The sequence below is a fragment of the Scyliorhinus torazame genome, chromosome 6 (assembly GCF_047496885.1).
Source record: "Scyliorhinus torazame isolate Kashiwa2021f chromosome 6, sScyTor2.1, whole genome shotgun sequence".
In the NCBI taxonomy this organism is placed as follows: domain Eukaryota; kingdom Metazoa; phylum Chordata; class Chondrichthyes; order Carcharhiniformes; family Scyliorhinidae; genus Scyliorhinus; species Scyliorhinus torazame.
Genome location: NC_092712.1, coordinates 301,245,420 through 301,266,547, shown reverse-complemented (window position 1 = coordinate 301,266,547; position 21,128 = coordinate 301,245,420). Strand labels below are relative to the sequence as shown.

General features: G+C 47.0%; 1 protein-coding gene across 1 annotated transcript in view; it reads left to right on the top strand.

The window, feature by feature from the left end:
- Window positions 1–21,128, top strand: part of gmds (GDP-mannose 4,6-dehydratase) — a 677,745-nt gene that overhangs the window by 465,070 nt on the left and 191,547 nt on the right. The gene's annotated exons all lie outside the window — the stretch shown is intronic.

The following is a 21,128-nucleotide window of genomic DNA, read 5'->3' as shown; positions in this document are numbered from 1 at the left end:
TTTCTTTGATGTCCTTGTTTTCCACTTCAAGGAGCAGATTTCATATAGTAGATATTTTTACCATATATCCAGAATGTTGCCATGGTTAATTTTGTAAATGAGTGAATAACTCTTTTGGATTCAAGTCCAGGGTTGTAACCTTGTTAAATATTTCTGAACATTAATTTCATTTTTTCTGTGAATAGGAATATCATTCACACATTGTTTTGTTATCACTGGCAGATTTTTCTCCTGGCCTTGAGGAGATCTGACAATTTTTAAAATATTTGTTCATGGGATCTGGGTGTTGCTGGCTGGGCCAACATTTATTGCCCAACCCTAATTGCCCTTGAACTGAGTGGCTCGGTAGGATATTTGACCATAAGACCATAAGGCATAGGAGCGGAAGTAAGGCCATTCGGCCCATCGAGTCCACTCCACCATTCAATCATGGCTGATTTCAACTCCATTTACCCACTCTCTCGCCATAGCCCTTAATTCCTCGAGAAATCAAGAATTTATCAACTTCTGTCTTAAAGACACTCAACGACCCGGCCTCCACTGCCCTCTGTGGCAATGAATTCCACAGACCCACCACTCTCTGGCCGAAGAAATTTCTCCTCATCTCTGTTCTAAAGTAACTCTCTTTTATTCTAAGGCTGTGCCCCCGGGTCCTAGTCTCCTGGAAACAACTTCCCTACGTCCACCCTATCTAAGCCATTCATTATCTTGTAAGTTTCTATTAGATCTCCCCTCAACCTCCAAAACGCCAATGAATATAATCCCAGGATCCTCAGTCGTTCATCGTATGTTAGGCCTACCATTCCTGGGATCATCCGTGTGAATCTCCGCTGGACCCGCTCCAGTGCCAGTATGTCCTTCCTGAGGTGTGGGGCCCAAAATTGAGAGGGCTTTGGCATTTGTTTTAAAGGGTCAACCACATTGCACTGTGCGGTCTGGAGGGCAGATTGGGTAAGGATGGCAGGAAGGACATTAATGAATCAGATGCAGTTTTAGAACAATCAACAATGGTTTTATGGTCGTCATTAGACTTTTAATTCCAGATTTATTTTTTTGTTGAATTCAAATTTCACCATCTTCCGTAGTGGGATTCGAACCTGGGTCCCCAGAGCATTACCCTGCGTCTGTGGATTATTGGTTCAGTGACAATACTGCTAATCCGCCTCTGCAAAAATATTGGGGAAGAAGGATTTGGACGAAGGTCAGCAGCAGACATTTAGGATAACACTTACTAGTGAATTGACGTTCAGAGCACCTGAGCATCGATGTGAGACTGGAAAGCTAACGAAATGCAAATGGAAGAAGAATCTTGTGGAATGTGGCCTGAGCTCCTTAGCCTGGGTCCCAGCCGTAGATGGAAATTCTGCGAAGGCCGAGTAGGCTAGAGGCAGGTATATCAGCCTGGGCGTGGAATCAAGGCAGCTGAAAGCTGTGCTCTGTCTCTCAGTCAAAAACCGGCTGAGCTTCCATGGGCCCAATTGAGAATCCAAGTCGGGGCACAGGAAAAGGATTCAAGGTTTTGGTGTATTGAAAAGCCAACGACCATACCGCACACCACCGGGCAGCCTCTTCTGTGCCTTGGTGCATTCCAGCCGTCAAACCTTCTTTTGGCCTAGGCCTTGGTCCAGTCCCCTCACCTGGTGAATTTTGATGGGATGCTTGACAGCTGAGGCAGGCAGGCTTATCCCAGCACATAAGCAGGCAAGTTATAATTCCCGACCCCAACAGTCGTTCTTCAAGGCCCTGCTCTTGTGATAATCGGTTCTCCCTGTCATCTACAAAATCAATAAATTCATTTTTACTTGTGTCCCAGTCAAGCATTGCTCACATACTTTAATTATCATTTAATAATATAAAGAAGGTTTCAACCCATGTATGTACTCCTGTTTCCCGTGAATTCTGTAGTTGGGTTTTTTTTTTGATGAAACATCTTTTATTAATAGCAAAGGTCACATATTTCCAGGGTTTAAGAAGTGCAAGGAATTACAGAATAAGACCAAGTAGGTCAAGGAAGACATATTTTATTTGAGACAACTTACTCCTCCACACCCTGGTGCGCACTGCACTTTAGCATGGCTTGTAAAATGAAGCAGTCAACACTCCCGCTTTAAATAAAATATATTTTCTAGTAATCATTACGTATGACAGATCTGATAGCATCAGAAAATTAGAACAGTGTGTGAGGATCGAACTGCCTTATGAAACTTCTGCAGCGATCACGTTTGCCCCAGAAAACATTTCTTCCATGCTGAACGCATTACAATAAGCATCCTGCGAACCTAGAATGGATTTAATGAAATGTTGTGGTTCAGGGTTGGTCACAGCAATGGAATTTTCATGCCAGGATTAGCATGAGCAGGAAGTTAAGTGGATTCTAGTGCAATGCCCCCCACACTTAGTTAATAAAACTGTCCTTCTTTTCCAGAATTTAGTCGGGATAGATGAAAGCCTGATTCAGTGAGCAGATAGTATTTTATTTTCAATCTGGCGTTTTGCATGCATCTTCAGTGATTTTGTTTTTGTGGCAGGCCGATACTTGACTTTTCTTGTCCATTCGCCCGTCGAACAAAAATTCCCAAACTGTGGACCATGGCAGCCACTGAGGTAGCGAGCTAAAATTTGGAGGTCATGAGCTCCGAAGCAGTCATGGCTGGGACTGAGAGCTCTGACTGAGTGTTGAAAGCTGCAAGGCCCCTTTAAATCCTTGCACTTTTTTTAATGGCGGGAGGGACTTAAGTGACTGATCTTTGGGGCCTGACTCCGGCTCCAAAAAAAGCCAATGAAAAATTAGGTGCTTCTTATTTTAAAACCCAGCAACTTAAATAGCTCTTTACGTACCCTCCCCCACCCCTTTGCATAGCTCTCCAGCTGCCACCCCCTCCCCCAACCCACCTCTCCCACAGCTTTACTGTCCAATCTGGATCAAACAATGGGGTTATGGCAATTTTGAAGCCTCAAAATAGAGTCCCGTAGGAACAGGTTTGGGAAGAACTGCTGTGGACACCGATAACTTTAAAAAGAGATTAATTTCCCAAACGACCAATGGACAAGATTTTACTTTTAAGACTTATACCGTAACAAACAAATTAAAATCAACGTTGATCAAATATTAATTAATGGACAACTAATGCATAAAAATAAAGAAAAAAGGGAAGTTTTGCATTGACTAACCAGAACAACTGGAACAGTCCCAAAGTAACTCCCCCCAACGGCTAAATAAGGTGATCACAAGGATCTTGTACCAGTAAGTGGAGGGGAGGCTTGCGGGAAGTCAAAACAGTTTCAAAAACAAGTCACAGGACAAAGTGTAAAGAAACAGCCAGGATCCTAGTTCAGGTACAGCAAGTAATGACAAAACTACAAAAAGGGATTCTGAAAGTGAACTTGCAAAGGGCATCAAAATCAATAAGCAGACATTTATAGTTACATAAAGGAAAATTGGGTGGTCAGGAGCAATGTTGGCCTGTTAAAGACTGAAAGTGGGCATATAGTCAATAACTATGGAGAAATGGCAGACATGTTGAATAATTACTTTGCCTTAGTATTGACAATAGAAAAGGAATATAACTTGCCAGAAGTTTCAAAGACATTTATAGTCGATCAGGGACAGGGGCTGAATAAAAGTAATGTAAGTAAAACATCGATAATGAGGAAATTTATGGAACTAAAGATGTCAAATCCCCAGGACCTGACGGTTTCCATCCAAGGATGTTATAGGAAGTAAGGAAACACATTGTAGATGCCCTAAATATAATCTTTCAGAGTTCCCTAGATTCAGGAGTCGTCTCTTGACTGGAAAATTGCTCATGTTACTTTGCTTTTTAAAAAGGGCGGAAGAGGAAAACCAGGGAATTACAGACCAGTTAACCTAACATCTGTAGTGGGGAAATTGTTGGAGTTTATAGTCGAGGATAGGGTAACTGAACACCTCAAGAATTCTCAGTTAATCAGGGAGAGCCAGCATGGATTCTTGCAGGTAGGTCATCCCTGGCAAACCTCATTGAATTTTTTGAAGAGGCGACTAAGGTAATAGACATGGGAATGTCTATGGATGTTGCCTATGTGGGCTTCCAGAAGGCATTTGATAAAGTTCCATATAAGAGACTGTTAACTTGGGTAGAAGCCCACGGAATTGAGGGCAAATTACTGACATAGCTGGGAAATTGGTTGAGTGGCAGGTGACAGAAAGTAGGGGTAATGGGTAGGTACTCAAATTAGCAGGAAGTGACTAGTGGTGTTCCACAGGGATCTGTGTTAGGGCCTCAATTGTTCACATTATTCATCAACGACTTGGTTAATGGCATAGAAAGTCATATATCCAAATGTTCTGATGGCACAAAGTTGGGAGACTTCATAGACAATGTAGATGACAGCATAAAATTACCAAGGAATATTGATAGATTTGGTGATTGGGCAAAACTATGGCAGATTTCAATGTAAGGTTATCCATTTTGGACCAAAAATGGATAGATCAGGATCCTTTCTAGATGGAATGAAGCTAAATTCAGTGGATGTCCAAAGAGACCTAGGGGTTCAGGTGCATAGATCCTTAAAATGCCATGAACAAATGCAGAAAGTAATTAAGAAGGCTAATGGAATGCTGGCCTTTTACATCTAGAGGGCTGGAGTATAACGACACAAGTTATGCTGCAGCTTTACAAAACCCTGGTTAAACTCCACTTGAAGTCACAGAAGATCTGGGCACCACACCTCAGGAAGAATATTTTGGCCTTGGAGGGAATGCATCGTAGGTTTACAAAAATGATACCTGGACTTCAGGGGTTAAGTTATGAGGGGAGATTATACAAATTAGGCCTGTTTTCTCTGGAATTTATACGGTTAAGGGGTGATCTGATCGAATCTTCAAGATATCAACCGGAAGAGACAGGGTAGATGAAGATAAACTGTCTCCACAGGGCGGAGATTTTAGAACTTGGGGGCATAGTCTACAAATTAGGGCCCACCATTCAGGAGAGATGTTAGGAAGCACTTCCACACACAAAGGGTGGTAGAGGTTTGGAACTTTCTCCCACAAATGGCAATTGACGCAATGTCAGTGTTAATTTTAAATCTGAGATAGATACATTTTTATTAAGCAAAAATTAATCGGGGATATGAAGCAAAGACAGGTGCATGGGGAGTTAAGCGACAGATCAGCCATGATCTCATTGAATGGCGAAGCAGTCTCGAGGGGCCGATCCTGTGTCCCTAATTCTCCAGCTGGGGTTCACTTTATCTGTCTTTGATGTCATAAGTAGATACCGTAGTTCGTGGCATATAAATCAACCCAATGTATATGATGACCCCATTTTTTCAGTGCCCAAATCATGCTTTTGCATATCCTTGGCATTTCATTTCACCCCCTTATTCAGCTCTGAAATGCTATACTTGCATTAGTAGCAAGTCTCAATTTTGCACCCCAGAATTGCATCCATGGTAGTCCCTGAACAACTTGATCTTCTGCCACAGCGTAGACTATTTTAGAACATAGAACAGTACAGCACAGAACAGGCCCCTCGGCCCTCGATGTTGTGCCGAGCTTTGTCCAAAACTAAGATCAAGCTATCCCACTCCCGGTCATTCTGATGTGCTCCATGTGTCTATCCAATAACCACTTGAAAGTTCCTAAAGTGTCCGACTCCACTATCACAGCAGGCAGTCCATTCCACACTCTAACCATTCTCTGAGTAAAGAACCTACCTCGACATCCCAATATGCAAATTCAATTAATGCAAATTCTGCAGCAGACTGTCCTGTAAATTGTTTTAGCTCCATTTGTTTTGGTTTGTCTACATTACTACCTAAGTGGCACCGTTTGCGGTAGAGACACAGCGGTAAATGTTTACAGACTAGGCCAGAATTCCCTGCCCGTTTCCGCCGGTGGGATTCTCCGGCCCCTGCCAACGGCAAACCCCCACCACGGCTTCCCCGGAAATGGGGGGGGCGCATACATCGGGAAGCCCCATTGACAGTGGCGGGACTAGACGATCTTGCTGTCAGCCAACTGCGGGTCGCCAGAAACAAGCCGCGGTGGATGGGGAAAATCCCATTCTACAATTTGCTCCTCTTTTCTGAAATCAAACCGTATCAGTTGCATTAAACCATGACAACAACTTTGCACTTGACTGTATTTCAAAGCAAAATCTCCGGCTCTGCATTAAAAGACACAAATGGTGAATTTTTTTTGTTACAACTGTTTGGAGTGGTTTATATCAGCAAGACACATTGTTTTCGAGCATGAAAAAAAAAGAATTATTTAATCTGGGCCTCTTACTCGACATCAATTCTTAGCCCTTTAGCTTTCAGAACCCTCCCTTCATTTAGGTTTAGTAAGAAATAATATGCAGGGTAAAATTGATCCCGAGATGTATTTCATAGCTTTATGCTGCATGCTAATTGACTAAGCAGCAAAGAAATTGGAGGCCAAAGTTCATACAGAAACAAAGGGGTTTACGGTAGTCTTAGGAAAACATACAGGAGCTAATTTTAGCTTTTCAATCAAATTGACCCAGTCTTTAACCCTGGCAAACATAACTGCAACATACATCCAATAGACAATAGTTTGCATACCAGCCATACACTGGAAACAGATGTCAAAGCGGAGTTTATGACTATCAGAATTCCAGCAGAGTTTGGCTGTGCTAGAACCATTTTTTTCTTAATCTGGAGCTCGTTCTTGGAAATGATCAAGATTTTTAAAAAAAAATATCATAATGCAGGTTATAGACATGCGATGGGAAGAGAGCTTTGAAGCCAATTAATTGACAACCATCTTCAGCAAGAATTGCTTTTCAACAATAGCTGCGCGCGCCCCTTTGGAAAGGAAAACGCGCTCATGAGTCAGATGATTTCTGTCAGTGATTTATTAACATTGCTGCTAAGGGACAAATATCTCTCCTCCCAGAGATGCATTGCTGGCATGAAAGACGAGAGTCCATGTTTATTAAGAATTCCAAAGAATAGATACAGAATAAAAGGCTTAACTGAGGTATTGGATCTGACCAATGAGTTCCCAAATGTGCTGACTCACACGGAACAAATGCATCAGTCTTAGTACCGCCAAAGTAGAGTCTCCTTTTGGCTTTAAGCAAAGCAGATCTGTTTCATGGTGAGGGCCATCTCCTCACATGTGTAACTGCAGTTTATTATTTACTGGATGCAACATGAATGAAAAGGTTGGCAACAGTACCATAAAAGTAGAGTGGGAATTTCAAAATTGATGTTTGAGCTCTGTTTGGGCATTGTGAAAACCGATACCTCAGTGGATGAAGCAACCATGCACGTAGGCCAAGTGAAACAGGAAATTGTCATCAAGGAAGAGGTGATAACAGTGTGACCTGGAGGTGCCAGAGAGACAGTGGATCACTAATGTAATAAATCTGGGGGTAGTTAGAAAAATGAAAGAAGCTGTTGGATTTCCTGATGGGACCATTGGATGTGTGTTTTGTTTTTTAAATTTAGAGTACCCAATTCATATTTTTTCCAATTAAGGGACAATTTAGCGTGGCCAATCCACCGATCCTGCACATCTTTGGGTTGTGGGGGCGAAACCCATGCAAACACGGGGGGAATGTGCAAACTCCACCCAGAGCCAGGATCGAACCTGGGACCTCGGCGCCGTGAGGCCGCCTGGCTAACCCACTGCACCACCGTGCTGCCCTCACTGGATGTATGTTAGTGACATGAGACGGAGTATTAGTTTTAAACTTTCTCAACTGTTTTAAGCATTGCAAATTTGTCTTTATTCATACTGGAAAAGAGAACTTTGATAGGCGATAAGATTTCTGCCTTTAGGATTACAAAGGGTCTAAATAATACAGACCATGACAAACGCTTGGTTCATATGTTCATAGAAACATTGAAAATAGTTCAGTCTCCGGCAGCATGTAGTCCGGAAGATCTAGGCCACAATTTCACCTGCCCAGACAACGGATCTAGAAGACGGTCTGCACTTGACGAGGGTTGAATTCAAAACCAACCTGCAGAACTATGGATGGACTTTGGGCCTGATGTTGGACAGGAATGGAAGCAGGCGGATGCAGAATTTCCCAATGCACTTCGATATACCCATCCCCCACCACGGTTCAGACTCCTGGCCGTTTTCCTGGAGGCTGGGTCGGGCAAGGTGCAGCTTGTCAAATAATTGAAAGGCCAATTAAGGCTTTTCAGAGGCTGAGTAGAATTGTCTAGTTGGCTTGTGAATCCTCTATGTCATCAAGAGTACAGCAGAAGCCTGGAGGTGGCCTCCTGGCAGCAGGCCAAGGTTCCAGGATCACTTTGATGACACCGCCCCCCCGTCAATCCCCCTCCCAGCTGCCATATCTACCTGGTCACTGCTGGCTGCCTGGCGGAGGGGGTTTTCCCAATACAGTAGTGGTCCAATTGCTGCAGGCATTTATCATTTCAAATATTTTTTAAATGTTGAGAGAGCTCGTCAAGTAGTCTTTCCTTTACCTGTATTGGCAGGCTACAACTCCTTCGCTGTTGGAGAGTCTCTTGCTGGTCTTCCAGCCTCTGCAGGCTGCCATCATCCATAATTGGGCAACAAATGGGCCCTTTGGCCATTACTTGGCTAATCCAGCAAAAAAAATTATTTATTTTTTGGTCACTGCTCGTGGCATAGCGTGACCCACACTTGACCCTATTATCAGGATACCAATCCAAAATGGAACGTTCTGCCCCACATCTGATTGGGCGAGTGATCAATATGTGAAACTGCCGACAAAGGACATAGTGGAGCTGTTCGTATTGGTGCGTTTCGAAAGCAAATTAGATTGATTTATTTCTGAAGGTAACATTTTGGAGTACATTACATGAATAATTTGAGACATATGTGGTAGCATGCATGGGAGGAACAGATGACTTTGGACCTATGGTTCCCCATGTTCTCCAACACTAGGCTTTTTCTCACATCCTGTCTGGCTCTGCTGTAGACTAACTAATTGAGATTGATTGCTATGATGTAGTCAACAACTCCCATTATCATTGTACCATGTGACTGCCAAGATGATAGAAGGTGAACGAGATGGGCTTTTGTCTATTTTTTTTTGTCTAGCAGTTCCTATGTTCTTTGGATGCTGTCCAATTTTTCCACTTCCTGACGCAAGTAATGTTTACTGGAGTCAGTAAAGCTTTCATTTTTAAAAAAATACATTTGCCATTTTTTTTCCACGGGTTTATGTTTGTTTGACTATTTGAGCAACATGCTTAGCTCTGAACTCTGGGACTTTCCAATCTAGCACCAGCTAATGGCATCAAAGTTACCTCCCTCTAATGGCGATATTGAGCCTGCTCAAAAGTGGCTGGGCAGTTTCTGACCAGTGTCACTGATTTGACGGAACTAAATTGGAAACCTCGAAACACCGCATGAATAGCTAGTCTAGGAAATGAATAAAGATCACAATCACTCAGTAGAGGAATAGACCTGAATTTGGAATAGAAAAGTGCATTGGGACACAGCAGAAGGTATTTCGTGAAGCTTTGCCTCACCATAGACTTTTTAATTCTGATTCTTGATGCAGTACATGGAAGTCCATTCCAATTCCAGCACTGATCGCCCTCACCTTGGTAAGCACACGGTTTTACGTTTAGATTCTGTTTAATTATTACCCTCTTTTCCCAAGGATTTTGTTCTTTCTGGAGAGCGGTTTCCTGGGTGTTAGCCATCCTCCAGTAATTTGCCCACTTTTCCCTTTTAGACACTGGCCGAGATTCTCTGGCCTCCCCTTTGCTTACTTCTTGGCGGTAGGTTACAGCCCGCAGGTGGACGGTGGCAGGATCCCCATGGCAAGCCACTAACACTGGGGCTTCCCATTGAATCCTCACCACGCAGCGGTGAAAACCCACAGCGGGGGTGCGTGAACAGCCAGATGACTCGCCCAATGCCTGTTGGCAGGGAATTCAACCTTGGGTGGAGTACCATAGTCCAGCTTCCCTATCCATATTTATGAATTTTCCAGCAGGAGTTGCTCAATGGTGGTCAATAGCGGGATTTTCCGGACCTTCCCATGGGCGGGATCGTCCGGTCCCGCCTCCGATTACAACCAGCAGCGGGACAGGCGAGTCTCCCGAAACGACATAGGCATCGGCGGAAGGTCCCACCGATGGCTAATGTCGAGACGTTTATGGGGGGGGGGGGGGGTAGCGGAAAATCCTTAAGACCATAAGACATAGGAGCAGAATTAGGCCACTTGCCCCACCGGGTCTGCTCCGCCATTCAATCATGGCTGATATTTTCTCATCCCCATTCTCCTGCCTTTTCCCCATAACCCCTGATCCCCTTATTAATCAAGAACCTATCTATCTCTGTCTTAAAGACACTCCGTGAATTTGCCTCCACAGCCTTCTGCAGCAAAGAGTTCCACAGATTCACCACCCTCTGGCTGAAGAAATTCCTCCTCATCTCTGTTTTAAAGGATCGTCCCTTTAGTCTGAGATGGTGTCCTCTGGTTCTAGTTTTTCCTACAAGGGGAAACATCCTCTCCACGTCCACTCTATCCAGGCCTCGCACTCTATCCAGGTACTCGCAGTATCTTGTAAGTTTCAATAAAATCCCCTCTCACCCTTCTGAACTCCAACGAGTACAGACCTAGAGTCCTTAAATGTTCCTCATACAACAAGTTCTTCATTCCAGGGATCATTCTTGTGAACCTCCTCTGGACCCTTTCCAAGGCCAGCACATCTTTCCTTAGATATGGGGCCCACAACTGCTCACAATACTCCAAATGGGATCTGACCAGAGTCTTATACAACCTCATAGGTACATCCCTGGTCTTGTATTCTAGCCTTCTTGACATGAATGCTAACATTGCATTCGCCTTCTTAACTGCCGACTGAACCTGCACGTTAACCTTAAGAGAATCGTGAACAAGGACTCCCAAGTCCCTTTGTGCTTCTGCTTTTCAAAGCATTTCCCCATTTAGAAAATAGTCTATGCCTAAATTCCTCCTTCCAAAGTGCATAACCTCACACTTTTCCACATTGTATTTCATTTGCCACTTCATTGTCCACTCTCCTAGCTTGTCCAAGTCCTTCTGCAGCCCCCTTGCTTCCTCAATACTACCTGTCCCTCTACAGATCTTTGTATCATGTGCAAACTTAGCAACAGTGCCTTCAGTACCTTCTTCCAGATCATTAATGTATATTGTAAAAGATTGTGGTCCCAGCACAGACCCCTGAGGCACCCCACTAGTCACCAGCAGCCATCCTGAAAAAGACCCCTTTATCCCCACTCCCTGCCTTCTGCCAGTCAGCCAACCCTCTATCCATGCCAGGATCTTACCCTGAACACCATGAACTCTTAACTTATTTAACAGTCTCCTATGTGGCACCTTGTCAAAGTCCTTCTGGAAATCTAAATAAATCATGTCCACAGGTTCTCCTTTGTCTAACTTGCTTGTTACCACCTCAAAGAACTCTAACAGTCTGCCATTTCTTTGTTTCCTATTATTACTTCTCCAGCCACATCTTCTAGTGGTCCAATGTCTATTTTTGCCTATCTTTTACCTTTTTATATATTGGAAAAAATCTCTTCCTATCTTCCTTTATATTACTAGCTAGCTTGCACTCCTACTTCATCTTCTCCCCCCTTATTGCTTTTTTAGTTGTCCTCTGCTCGCTTTTAAAGGCTTCCCAATCCTCTGGTTTCCCACTAATCCTCACCACTTTGTATGCTTTTTCTTTAGCCTTCATGCTGTCCTTGACTTCCCTCGTCAACCATGGATGCCTTGTCCTCCCCTTAGCATGTTTCCTCCTCCTTGGGATGAATTTCTGTTCTGCCTCTCTAATAACCCCCAAAACCCCCTGCCATTGCTGTTCCACTGTCTTCCCCGCTAGGCTCCTTTTCCAATCAACTCTGGCCAGCTCCTCCCTCATGTCTTTGTAGTTACCCTTATTTAATTGTAATACCGTTACATCTGATTCCAGCTTCTCCCTCTCAAACTGCAGGGTAAATTCTATCATATTGTGGTCACTGCTCCTTCAGGGCTCCTTCACCTTCAAATCCCTAATCAAGTCTCCGTCATTACACAGCACCAAATCCAGAATTGCCTGTTCCCTCGTGGGCTCTACCTCAAGCTGCTCCAAAAAAACATCTCTTAGACATGCCACAAATTCCATTTCTTGGGATCCACTACCAACCTGATTTTCCCAGTCCACCTGCATATTGAAGTCCCCCGTGATTATTGTAATATTGCCTTTTTTACATGCCTTTTCTATCACCTGATTTATTTTCTGCCCCACCTCCTGACTACCGCTAGGGGGCCTGTACATAACTCCCATCAGGGTCTTTTTACCTTTTGCGATTCCTCAACTCTACCCACAGAGATTCTGTGCCTTCTGATCCTATATCGCTCCTTGCTATCGATTTAACTTCATTCCTTACTAACAATGCAACCCCGCCCCCTTTGCCCATCTGCCTGTCCTCTCGATAGGACATTTATCCTTGGATATTTAGATCCCAGCCCTGATCCCCTTGCAGCCACGTCTCTGTGATGCCCACAACATAGTACCGACCAATTTCAATGTGCGCAACAAGCTCATTTACCTTGTTCCGTATACTGCGCACATTTAGGTACAACACCCTGAATCCTGCAGTGGCCAACTCCCTTGTCACACTCTCCTCAGTCATTGTACCCTGTACTGTGGCCCTTTTTGATTTTTGGCTATGGCTTCTCTGCCTTACACTTTCTCCCTTACTGCTTTTTGTTTCCCTCCAACTTCCTGCATCGGTTCCCATCCCCCTGCCTCATTAGTTTAAACCCTCCCCAACAGCGCTAGCAAACACCCCCCCCCCCCCCCCCCCCAGGACATCAGTTCCAGTCCTGCAAAGGTGCAGACCGTCCGTTTTGTACTGGTCCCACCTCCCACAGAACCGGTTCCAATGCCCCAGGAATTTGAATCCCTCCCTCTTGCATCATCTCTTGAGCCACGCATTCATCCTATCTATCCTGACATTCCTACTCTGACTAGTTCATGGCACTGGTAGCAATCCTGACATTACTAACTTTGAGGTCCTACTTTTTAGTTTAACTCGTAACTCCCTGAATTCAGCTTGTTGGACCTCATCATGTTTTTAACCTATATCGTTGCTGCCTATGTGCACCACGACAGCTGGCTCTTCACCCCCCCCCCCCCCCCCGTCCCCCCCGTCCCCCCCAGAATGTCCTGCAGTCGCTCCGAGACATCCTTGACCCTTGCACCAGGGAGGCAACATACCATCCTGGAGTCTCGATTGCATCTGTAGAACCGCCTGTCTATTCCCCTTATGATTGAGTCCCCTATCACTATAGCCTGTCATTCTTCTTCCTGCCCTCCTGTGCAGCAGAGCCAGCCACGGTGCCATGAACCTGGCTGCTGCTGCTTTCTCCTGGTGAGTTATCTCCCTCAACAGTATCCAAAGCGGTATATCTGTCTTGCAGGGAGATGACCGCAGGGGACACCTGCACTGCCTTCCTACTCTTGCTCTGTCTTTTGGTCACCCATTTTCTATCTCCCTCAGTAATTTTCACCTGAGGTGTGACCAACTCACTAAACGTGCTATCCACGAAGTCCTCAGCATCGCGGATGCTCCAAAGTGAGTCCATCCGCAGCTCCAGAGTCACCAAGCGGTCTAACAGGAGCTGCAGCTGGACACATGTCTCGCACGTGAAGGAGCCAGGGTCAGTGGACGTGTCCCTGAGCTCCCACATCGCACCATGAGGGGCATGACACGTGTCTGGGATCTCCTGCCAGGTCCTAAACCTTAGGTTAACTTATACAACTACAATTCCAAAAAATAAAAGAACAAACAAATAAATAAATAGACAAATGAAAAGAAAAACTACTTTGCAGTCACTTACCAGGGATAAAAAGCACCTCCTCCCCACCCAGCTTCGAATTCCCACCCAGCACCAGCTTCGAATTCCCACCTAGCTTCAAATTCCCAAACTCACTCTTCGCTGTGCATCACTCTGGCTGTGTCTTCTCTGGCTCACTGGGAGAACTCCATCCCCAAGAGTGAGAATCCTAGATGATTTTCGTTCCTCCTTCCTAGCTCAGATATTTGAGGCTCTTGAAATACTCTTTACACAAAAGCAAAACAGTGTGTGTGCTGGAAACCTGACATAAAAATAGAACACTGTAAATACTCAGCAGGCCATGCAACATCTGTGGAGAGAGAATTAGTGTTTTCAACAAGGGTCACTCTGCTTTTCGCCGATTCCAAAGTGGCAGGTGGGAAACCTCTGGTCCATTGAGCATGAGCTTCTTTCCCATCGCGTGCGAGAATTAGGAGGTCACTTAGTGTCTGCAAAAGTAGATGCTGCAACTTCAACTTTCTAATCCCGTCTGTTTAGTAATGTTGAAGTAGCCGACTGAACAGGTTGTACTGAGATGCCGAGATTTCATTTTTGATGTCACAACTTGGGTCTTTTCCCCACGAGAAGAGTTAAAGTTGGATTTTTATTCCAACCCTGGAATTAATATCGATGTATTTGCAAACAATCGCACTTTTTCTTCTGCTGATGTCACCTGCTGACTGTGCTCACTGGCTTTGAGCCATCTGCATTCACCCACATCAGCCCTCGCGTCTGCTGAAACTTTCCCTCTACCTTCTGTCCAACTCTAACCAGCCTTTGCTGAATGCTTACGTTGGCCCCATCTGTGACCTTTCACCTTCTCTTGCTCTGCTCCAGCTGTGATCTTGCCCACTCATTTGACCCCACTCAAGCCTCAACCTTTCCCATTCATTCAACCCATTTTACTTGTGATCTCTTTGTGCAGACTTGCATGTCTCTGTTATTCGGTGTTGCTAATGCTATGGCTTTTCAGGATTTTTTGACGTGCCAGAAATCCTCTTACTCGTTACTTATAAGCCTTGATGCCGAGTTCGAAACAAAGCTCATCATATAAACGCTGTGGACAGAAATCCAAGAGTATTCGGTGAGTTATTGCACAGCTTTACAGGCTACTCCGATCTATGGGATAGCTGTAGTGCCTCCTCCGGTTGATATGACGATTCAATCTTGCGTGGGGATTTCCTATTTTGACCTCTTGGTGTGAGTAATAGTTTCCTGTTGCACGCACATCAGCCGTCTCCAACACAGGACATATTTGCAGCAGGATGTTTCTACCTATAGCAAGCACTTTGTAACAGGAAACTCCTCCTCAGGGTGCCAAGAGCAAATTAAGCTGCCGTTATTCTTTTAATCTTATATAAAGGACACAATTTAACGCCCAAAAACCAGAGTCCTGTTCTGGGCAATATAGCGGCGTGCGTCCCGGAACCTGCAGCGCGGAGAAAGACCCGCCATCAAACGGGGCTCTTTTTCTTTGACCTCGGCAAGGAACGGCCCACTGAGGCCGATGCAGGAAGAGATTGGGGTGCCATTTTTGAAATGCTGCCCCGATCTCGCGACCCCCCCCCCCCCCCCCCCCCCTCCATGGCTTGTCTTTTAGGGGGTTCTGGAGCCCTCCCTTACCCCATCTCTTAAGGGCAGGGCACCCCTGGGCCCGATCCCTGGCACCTTGGCACTGCCAGCCAGGCATCCTGACAGTGCCCTGACAGCTTGGCAGTGCTGCCCAGGCACCTTCGTGCCAGGGTGACAACAGGAGTGCCGAGGTACCACCCTGCCCAGAGTCCGACCACCCGGGGTCTATGATAGCCTCGGCAATTCCCAAACTCACTCACAATTCCCCCCCCCCCCCCCCGTTTGTATGGGCAGTGCTAAATGGCCCCATGTTGATGCCCCCCAGGCACGGGCAATCGTTCCCAGGCCTCGGGAGAATCGGACGCCTAATGGCTCACTTAACTATCTCAATCTGCATCTCAGCCAGTGAGGGCGATATCCAGATCGCGACAGCTTGCGATATTTAACGGCCTGATCGCGTCACCGAGTCTGGCGCAACGAGGCCGTTCGATCGCGCCCAAAATGTATAAATATCTGTCATGCAGAGTGTGCAGCCCACCCATGTGTGTCTGCATATGCCAAATACATGTGTGTGCAGTTTCTGAGCATCAATGTATACTTTGTGAATCTATGCAGATATTTATAGAATAAGTTTGATATTGAGTGTAAATTTTCTTATGAAGAATGTCGAATTGCACTGAATTATGACACGTTATCCAGGCCCCTACATTTTAGATTTCTTTCATATGTGACATTATACACTCATGACTTGTAAAGCAGCCTCTTCATGTGGGCCCATTTTAAATCACCATCTTTGTAATGGTCATTCAGACAAGTCAGTGAGCGCAGTTGCCGGGTGATGTCACCAGAGTTAATGCAGAAGTAAAAATGTGACAGTTTGTAAACCTGTTGATATTAATTCCAGGGCTGTAATAAAAATCTAACATTGTGAGCACTGATAATTATTGCTAAAGTCTGGCAGGGACTGCAATTCAGAAACCATGAAGTCAACTGTTTAAGAAGGGAGGAAGAGAGAAAACCAGAAACTACAGCCCTGCTAGCCTTGCATCAGTCATGGGAAAATGCTGGAATTATAAAGGATGTGGTTAATGGACACTTGGATAATAATGATCTGATTTGGCAACTTCCGTCACGTAACCTCCAGTCCCCACTACCCACAGTCAAACGGGAAGGCCGAGAAAGGGGTCCATATTGTAAAGCGGTTGCTGTGCAAAGCTGCAGACTCAGGCTCCGACTTCAACCTGGCCATGCTGGCATACAGGGCAACCCCACTGTCCACTGGGTTGTCTCCAGCGCAGATGCTCATGAATCGCGCTCTGAGGACAACAGTTCCAGCCATCCATGTTCCAGACCTTGACCACCTCACGGTCTTACAGAAAATGCAGCAGTCACGGGCCCAACAGAAGGCCAGATACGATGCTCATGCCACGGATCTACCCCAGCTGGCCCCAATGGATCATGTTCGTGTCCAGTTGCCTGAGGGCAGCTGGTCAGCCACAGCTGTTGTGATCAAACAAGTGGCCCCAAGATCGTTCCTTCAGTCAAGTCAGTGAGCGCAGTTGCCAGGTGATGTCACCAGAGTTAATGCAGAAGGAAAAATGTCCGCATGGCTGATGGCTCCCTGCTACTGCGCAACAGACGGGCACTGCAAAGAGTTCCACGCCCGCTACCCGACCGAAGTGCCCCGCTGCCTACGATGCTTCCTCCGGACGTACCCTGCCACGAGGCTACCAGTAATCCTGCCGGCCCATGCGACCACCGCCATAAAAAACTGGCAAAATATGCTCCCTGGGACGTAATGTGTTTGGGAGGATTTTTGATTTAGGGTCGGAGCCTCAATCTAAATAAGGATGGTGGGCAGGCAAGCGGGGCTAGAAAGCAAATCAGAGACTCTCCAGTGCTCTCAGATTGACAGTCCCAACACCAGAGGTGGGAGCTACCTATGTAGATGAAAGAGAGAGCACGTCAAAATGGAGGCATCCTCTGACTTTCAAATAGAATGGAGATTTATACCGGCCACAGCTGCCAGATTACGACTTTGGAGGGGAAACCCCCTCTACAGGGCAGTTTCTGGACATCCAACAGACACAGCGACGGGGAAAGTTGGGGTGGGGGTTAAAACGGTTGTTTTGAGGTGCTACCCCCTAGGTCTGCTGCCAGGAGGCCACCTCCAAGCATTGGGTGGAATTCAAGTTGGCATCACCCCAGTGCCCACCGATCCATTTTTAAAATGGCCCCAAAGGCAGGAGTATGACAGCAAGGCAAAATTTCCAATCTGTCTCCAATCAAACTTCTTGTCCAGTGAGTTAATGGATGTAGGTGAAAAGTAAGTTTGCGTTTCCAACTTTTCATCTCTCGTTTTTCTATTCACTTGACAGATACTCACTGGGCTAAATTATATGGGAGGCGATGCCCCCCACCCCCAAACCTCAGCTAAAATGTTGGGAGGAGTCGACCCGGGGAAAAAAATGCCCATTTGGCTGTCAATAAGCTGGAGTCAGGGGGCGGGATTCTCTGATCCTAAGGCTAAGTGTACAGCGCCAATGTACGGAGAGCACCAGTGAAAACGGTGGTCACTGTCAATGCTACACTCGCGTTTCTCGGCGGCGTCAACACGGCCTCAGGATCATCAATTCTGGTCCCTATAGGGGCCCAGCACAGCACTGGAGTGGCCTACGCCGCTCCAGCTGCTGATCCTGGCGTGAACTGGGCGCCGTGGGGTCCGCGCATACGTAGTGGGGCTGGCACCAGTGCACGCATGCGCGGAATCTCCCTTCTCGGCGCCGGCTGCGACGCAACATGGTGCAGGGCTACAGGGGCCGGCGCGGAAGAAAGGAGGCCCCCAGCCAGAGAGGCCGCCCCGCCGATCGGTGGGCCCCGGTCGCGGGCCAGGCCACATCGGAGGCCCTGCCCGGGGTCTGAACCCCCCCCCCCCACAGGCCGGCCCCCGACCCTTCCACACCAAGCTCCCGCCGGCTGAGATCAGGTGGGAACAGTGCCGGCAGGACTCTGGTTTTTGGACATGGCCATTCGGCCCATCCCAGGCTGAGAATCGCCGGGGGACCCCATAGAGCGGCCTGCGCCAATGACGCCGATTCTCCGACCCAGGATTTCTGCCCCTCAGGTACAGAAGGTCCCATCTCAAACAGCTGCTGGCCATTTGGAAATTTTCAATGTACGGAGAGCGCCAGTGAAAACGGTGGTCACTGTCAATGCTACACTCGGACAATGTGGATGCGAGCCCTGATGGACCAGAAATTGGACGGTGTTTCGCAGTCGGCGAGGGGGTTGAGGGCTGGGGTTTGAGAGGCCATGGGAAAACCAGCTTATTATAAACTCTGCTTATTATAAACTCTGGGCTACACTTAGTGCCGAAAATGAGCTTCTAGCCATTACTGGCAAACTCACTGGAAGAATAAAGGAATGCCACCTCATCAGATCTTCCTGCTGTTACTGTGCATGTGTTGTTTGAAGAGAATTTGAGTGTAAAATTTACCCCAACAACCTGGTAAAAGCAAATGAGAATCATGTGTAACGTATATTTCTTTAAGCTGCTCCTGCATCTGCCAAATCTGAATCCACTTGGGAAGCATGTCTTACTGCTTAATATTGTACTGTTTAATTGAAAAAGTAAAAAATGATATAGAGTCTTTCCAAGCTGTCACAGAGAACAAGTTTCATATTGTTCTGTACGACTTTTATCTTTTTTTTTCCAAAAAATCTCGCTTTCCTGAGACCCAATTTTCTCTCTTCCTCTCCCACCTTGAAGCCAGTGATTTCATCCTGGGATACTGTTTCCAAGTTCCCTTCAACAGCAGTGGGTGGATCCATACATTGCTGCACAGCAAACCAGCAAAAGCTGACACCGTCTCCAAAAAGTTTATAATCAAGATCTTCACAGCGCCAGGGTCCCAGGTTTGATTCCCTGCTGGGTCACTGTCTGTGCAGAGTCTGCACGTTCTCCCGTGTCTGCGTGGGTTTCCTCCGGGTGCTCCGGTTTCCTCCCACAGTCCAAAGACGTGCAAGTTAGGTGGATTGGCCATGATAAATTGCCCTTAGTGTCCAAAAAAGGGTGGGAGGAGTTATTGGGTTAGGAGGATCAGGTTGAAGTGAGGACTTAAGTGGGTAGGTGCAGACTCGATGGGCCGAATGGCCTCCTTCTGCACTTTATGTTCTATCCTGAATATTATGAGCGCAATTTAATGGAGAAAGTCCGAAGTGTCATTCCGGGCGCGATTGGCGGGGTTCTTTCCAACGGCCGCAGTGGCGAGATCGTGGCCCGTATTCAACGCCGCTTAGTGCCGCAAGTGAGCTTCTAGTCATTACTGGCTGTCTCGCCTTCTGATTGGCCAGATCTACCTCACAGCAGCTTGCCACTCCCAAGGGGAGCTACTTTTAAACGCCCCCGCACCACACACGGCCAGTCAACACACAATCGTGGCAGCACGCAGACCTGCTCCTCGACTTTGGCGATGCCGACCTGGCCAGGCTTCTGGACGCAGTGGATGCGGGACGGGACATCCTGTTCCCCCTGAGGGGTTCGGAAGGCCAGCAGCAGGGCCACCAATACGGCCTAAGAGGCAGCAAGAGCAGCCATCAGTGCAGGCAGCATGACCTGGAGGACCGTCATACAATGTCGGAAGAAGACCAACGACCTCCGCTGAGCTGCAAGGGTAAGTTACCACCTCTCTCCTGGCATCAGTTCCTTCGGCCACCCCTCAAAAAGGGTGGCGACCGCAGTGGAAAGCCTGCCATATGGTGTAAGTGTCTTGAGTGATGGTGTCCAAGGCTTGGCTCAGCCTATGATGACCATGGCTGAGGGCCTCAATGTCATGTCCCAGTTGATGAGGGACATTGCTGAGGCACTGCAGAGCATGTCCCAGTCACTGAAGGAGGTATCCCAGGCACAGATGGACATTGTTGAGGTACTCCAGAGCGTGACCGAGTCACAGGGAAACATCGGCAAGGGGGTCGACACCATGGGGTGCCAGGACCAGCAGAGCCGGATAGCACGGAAGCCCTTGGAGCGCGCTGCAGCTGTCCCTCTGTCCCATAGAGACCTCCAAGGCCCTACGGGCACCGCCAGGAAGGAGGAAACGCTGGAGGCCAACCCAGTGAGTGCCACAAGGAACACAACGTTAGTCTCCAGTTCCTTCGATTCTCTGCAGCTGACACCGGTAGCGGACAGAACAGGGAGGCACAGCGACGGCAGTGACACCGGTAAGTCGGCTGGTGCCCTCTGGCTCCAGGCTTTCCACAAGACGTCCATCAAGGGCATCCAAGGCCAGAGTGTGCAGAAAGCAGCAGGCTGCCTTCACCCCTGATGTGCATCCTGGGGACATACCTAGACATAGCAGTGAACCACGGAAGGTCAAGGAGATTGAGGATCACTGAGTGAGCGCTGGGGTGGGGGAGGGAGTGGATCACAATCTGCAGCTAGGGGCAATGGAAATGTCAAATGTGCACCATTAGGTCATGTTGCACCTGATACATGTGAAGCCTCTGTCACATTAATCTTAATAGCGAGTCTGCCTGCACCCCCACCCTCTGTTGTCATCTGCTCCGCCTGCCCCCCTCAGGCATAGAGGGGGGCAGGCGGAGATCAAACAACCCTGATGTCGAGGTGTTCAGAGGATAGGTGTGAGCGCGCTGTCAGCCGAAAGACACGAGTTAGACTTTGGCATAAACTGAGGAGCATCAGTGCCTTCCTTACAGCGAGAG